Below are 5237 nucleotides of genomic sequence, written 5' to 3'. Positions count from 1 at the left end.
TTCTGCATGCATCTATAGTTAAATTCATAATAAGTTATGTTGGGAAATATTCTTATATGGACAAAGAATACAACTCTAATAAAGATATGAAATACAAATAAAAACACATAATAAATCTAGTCTCCCAAAAGCGCAGTCATCCTACTAGTTTCAATTATACCAGGACCCGCCTCAGATTTGTCTGTAACTTGCTCAAGGAACAGAGTGAAAATGTTGTAACTGTCAAACCAAGGAGTGGCGATCAGATCAATACTACCAAATCAAACAGCTGGTAAATTTACAAAAAACACCATATGATATCCATATAAATACATAGAAGATGCATCAATTGAATTGGGGCTTCTACCACTAATCTGGGAGCCAAACACACATATGTATACATAGAAAATACATCAATACATCCATTCCTTTCTTTCTCCTTTTCGACCTCGAGATTCTCAGAGTTCACACTAGACAAGAAAGAAGCCCACTAGGCAGCAACGCGTGGGTGCAATTGCAACGGTCCATTCAGTCAACATCACCTTTGGTGACTGGGTCATCATGGTCTCTTCGCCCCACTCTGCTTGCCTTTGGTAACTGGGTCATATGGTCTCTTCGTCAACTAGCACCAACCAGACCCGAATATCTCCAGTTCTCCACTAGCATCCTCTGCAAGGTACTGTTCTTCTTCCAGCATGCATCGCACAGCCAGCCTCCTCCTCCTGATCATCATAAGCGCCAGTTCATTCTTCACGGGTGGTGCGCCGCAACCCCCGAGTTCCCATGGTGGTGGTTGCATCGCCGCCGAGAGGACTGCCTTGCTCTCCTTCAAAGAGGGCATCACAAGTGACCCCGCCGGCCTCCTTGCCTCGTGGCGTGGCCAGGACTGCAGCCGGTGGAGAGGCGTCAACTGCAGCAACCAGACCGGCCATGTCATCAGGCTTCGCCTCCGCTCTCCAAACCCGGACTTGTACGGGGATCCATGTGAAGGTAACAGTCTGTTTGCTTTCCTTGGAGCATCTAGAGCACCTGGACCTCAGTATGAACTGCTTGTCAGGGCCAAATGACAGTTTTCCTGTGTTCCTGGGCCAGATGAGGAACCTGAGATACCTCAACCTCACCGGCTTAACGATGTTTACCGGTAGGGTGCCTCCACAGCTCGGTAACCTGTCCAAGATGCAGTATCTGTCCATCGGCCAGGCTGGTAGTCGCTCTCAGATGTACTCTGATGACATCACCTGGTTAACAAACCTTCGTTTGCTACAGCACGTTAGCATCGGAGGGATAAATCTCTCTGGGATACATGACTGGCCTCATACGCTGAACATGATCCCGTCTCTAAGGGTTATCAGTCTCAGTGATTGTTCGCTTCAGAGCGCAAACCAATCGCTTCCATACCTCAATCTCACAAGACTTGAGAAGCTTGATCTTTCCTGGAACAGTTTTGACCACTCAATAGCAACTAGTTGGTTTTGGAAAGCCACAAGCCTCAAGTACCTCAATCTTCAGGCCAACAGATTATCCGGCCAATTTCCCGACGCACTAGGAAACATGACATCCCTTCAAGTCCTTGACGTGTCAGAAAATTGGAACAAGTATTTGATGGTGACAGGAAACCTGAAGAATCTTTGCAGTCTGAATATTCTAGACTTCAGCAATAATGAAATAAATGGAGATATAGCAGTCATGATGGGGGGTTTGCCAGAATGCGCATGGGAATCTTTGCAAGAGCTAGATTTCAGCTACAACAGTTTAACTGGAACATTGCCAAATTTGATAGGTACATTCAGCAGCTTGAGGAGACTTAAACTCAACAAGAACAACCTCACCGGAAGTATCCCACCGGGCATTGGGTATTTAACATGCTTAGCTGCCCTTGACCTTTCGAACAACTGCTTCAGTGGAAGCGTACCCTTTGAAATTGGTTCCCTAACTAATCTATCTTCTTTGGATCTAAGCAACAACAACTTCAGTGGTATTGTGCCATCTGAAATTGGTGCCCTTAGTGATCTGACTTCTTTGGTCCTAAGCAAGAACAACTTTAGTGGTGTGATCAAGGAAACACATTTTGCAGGTCTAAAAGGTTTAAAGAACATAGACCTGTCTTCCAATAGTTTGAAGATTGAAGTAGTTCCGATTGGCTTCCTCCCTTCAGGCTGGAGTCTGCGCTGTTTTCATCTTGCCGAATGGGTCCTCTGTTTCCTGCCTGGCTTCAGTGGCAACAAGAAATCACTAAACTTGACATTTCCAGCACAGCTCTAGTGGACAAGATTCCTGATTGGTTTTGGTCTACATTTTCACGAGTCACATACCTCGACATGTCTGACAACCAAATTAGTGGCAACTTGCCAGCACATCTAGATGACATGGCGTTTGAAGAACTCTACCTCAGTTCAAACCGGCTTACAGGGCCAATACCACCGTTCCCAGGAAATATCACCGTGTTCGACATCTCCAACAATTCCTTTTCAGGAACACTACCATCAAATCTTGAAGCTGTGGAACTGCAAACATTGCTCATGTATTCAAATCAAATTGGTGGTAGCATTCCAGAATCTATGTGTAAACTACAAATGCTGGGAGATCTAGATTTATCAAGCAATCTTTTGGAGGGTGGAATTCCTCAGTGCTTTGAGAACATATCCATATCATACCTACTATTAAGCAACAATAGTTTATCAGATACATTCCCAACATTTCTGCACAATGGAAAGAATCTCGAGTTTCTTGATCTTGCATGGAATAAGTTCTATGGAAGGATACCAACATGGATAGGAGAGCTCAGAAGATTACAGTTTGTGCGACTAAGTCACAACACGTTTTCTGGGACTATTCCAGTTGAAATAACGGCTCTCAGTTATCTTCAATACTTGGATCTATCAGGAAATAACATATCTGGTGCTATACCTGTGCATTTGTCAAACCTAACAGGTATGACCCGGAAGGGCTTCATGCCTATATCCAGCGAAAGTATTGGTCCAGCCGGCTTGGGTTCAGTAACTGTAGCAGGTCAATTTGGAGCGATCTTGTCAATAATCACAAAAGGGCAAGAGCTTAAATATGGTGGCACCCTTGCATATTTTGTGAGCATTGATTTATCCGGCAACTCCTTAACTGGTGAAATTCCCACGATATCTCTTTCCTTGATGCACTGATAAATCTGAATTTGTCATCAAACCACCTGAGCGGAAACATTCCTACCAAGATTGGCGGCCTACGGTCATTAGAGTCTCTTGACCTCTCTCAGAACAAGCTTTCCGGTGAAATCCCATCAAGCTTGTCAAGTTTGACATCTCTGAGCTATTTGAACATGTCTTATAATAGTTTGTCTGGAAGGATACCATCAGGCCACCAACTTGACACCCTTAGTGCCGACAACCCAGCACTTATGTACATTGGCAACAACGGACTTTGCGGGCCTCCTCTTCAGAAGAATTGTTCAGGAAATGGTACGGTTGTCCATGGTCATCCTGGAAGCAGCAATCGGGAATTTGAGTCACTGACCTTCTATTTTGGTCTTGTGCTGGGACTTGTAGCGGGGCTCTGGAGTGTGTTTTGCACGTTCCTGTTCAAGAAGACATGGAGGATTGCTTATTTTCAACTCTTTGATGAGCTGTGTGACAGAATCTATGTATATGTGGTTGTGAAGTGGGCAAGCTTCACAAGGAAGACAGATGAAGAATAAGCCGATTTCTTGAAGGAGACAATGTCCGTGCCACAAGCAATAGAATGGGAGCTCCATGTTGATCTGGCTGGGTGAGGAGGACACAGAATATGTGTTAAGTCGTGTGTCTTGTTTAGCTTTTTGTCTAAATAAAGATGTCAATGTTGGATAATTCTTCTTATATATACATGCAAGACTTTTGCTATGCAGGACTCCAATTGCACAAGGACCTTTTGCTGAATAGTTTCCACAAGTTTTCTTCTGTAATCAGTGAACTAGTACAAAATCCTGCAAAACTGCAGTTCTGCAGCATATATATAGTCTTGTAAAAGTTAAGACATTTAAAAACTGCAGCCCTGTATATGCCATATCGAACCAATCCCAGGCATATGGATATGCACTCTAAACTACAGCAACAACTTATGAATCGATGCTACGCCTTCTATGCACGGGTGCCAATTATGCAGGTGAGAGATTATTGCATGAACCCTTCCAGTTTCAAGACTTCTGATCGAGACATTACCTGGTTATAGGAATGAATGCCCACCGTCCGGACAGGACTTGCCCTGCATCGGGTGCCCACCATCTCTGATCGCAGGGTTACAGTGAGCGGGCGTCGTCCTCAGCTGCTCCTCCCGTTCGTATATTGGTGTGGCAGCCGAACGTCACCACGCCGGTGAACAGCGGGCCGAGCATTCCGTCGAACAGTTGGCGGACGCGGGCACGCCGTTCCCCGCTCTGGTGACCAGTGCATCCTAAGTGACCAGCAAGGAAAAAGGGTGGTCCGCTGGTGGCGGTGCGGCACTAGTGGCGGCCGCAGGTAGTGGTCGGCGGTGAGGAAGCGACAGCGGTCGCCCGTCCGACGAGCGGGGAGCCATAGACGAGAACACGGAGGTGGCGTGACGATGGGCAAAGTAACATTGCTCTGGTTTTTTTTTTAAGGATCTGCTCTGTTTTTGTCTCTTTCCCGTCTTTCTGTTTCGCATAATTTCAATTGGAAATTGGGCGCATAGCTTCAGGGGAAAATACCTTATATACTGATCTCCACTACTGTTTTTATTTCTGCGGACATGCATGAAAAGTAATATATATTCTATAAATATTTACAACTATACTATAATCAAATTAAATAAATCGTATGTATTTTTCCCACAACAAAAAATGGAAATGTTATCTTTGACGTTCCCTAGATACCCAGTACGAATCTTGATGCACACTAAGGTGCCACGCGTTTTTCTAGAGGTGTTCGTTGTACTATCGAACCCAGCGAACGAAGAGCACGGTCTCTTTTCACCCCACTCCTCTCTCTCGCCCTCACTCGTCTCACATTCCCCACAAAATCCACTCGTCGCGGCCCGAGCTGGCGATCCCGGCAGTGTGGCGGTCGCCGAGGAATTCGCCCCTGCCCCCTCCTTCCCCGGAGAGGCAGAGCTGCAGCTGCCCGGGAGGAGGTGTTGCCGCAGCGGTGCCTCCCATGTGCGGTAGCCATTGGGCCAGTCCGGCGCAGTTGGCGCGAGGCGGTGGCGCCGCACGTCGAGCCCTTTTAGGCACGCTCATCAAAACCAGTTGTTGGACCATTATAGGCATGAACCGG

The 5237-nt window shown here is 46.2% G+C and overlaps 1 pseudogene; it reads left to right on the top strand.

Moving 5' to 3' along the window:
- The first annotated feature begins 625 nt into the window (after positions 1 to 625).
- On the top strand, positions 626 to 4805 carry LOC123172810 (receptor-like protein EIX2; annotated as a pseudogene).
- The last annotated feature ends 432 nt before the right edge of the window (positions 4806 to 5237 follow it).

This window comes from Triticum aestivum, unplaced genomic scaffold, assembly GCF_018294505.1.
Source record: "Triticum aestivum cultivar Chinese Spring unplaced genomic scaffold, IWGSC CS RefSeq v2.1 scaffold96745, whole genome shotgun sequence".
Lineage (NCBI taxonomy): Eukaryota > Viridiplantae > Streptophyta > Magnoliopsida > Poales > Poaceae > Triticum > Triticum aestivum.
Note: the sequence above shows the minus strand (reverse complement) of the source record. Positions and strands in the feature narration are given on the sequence as shown.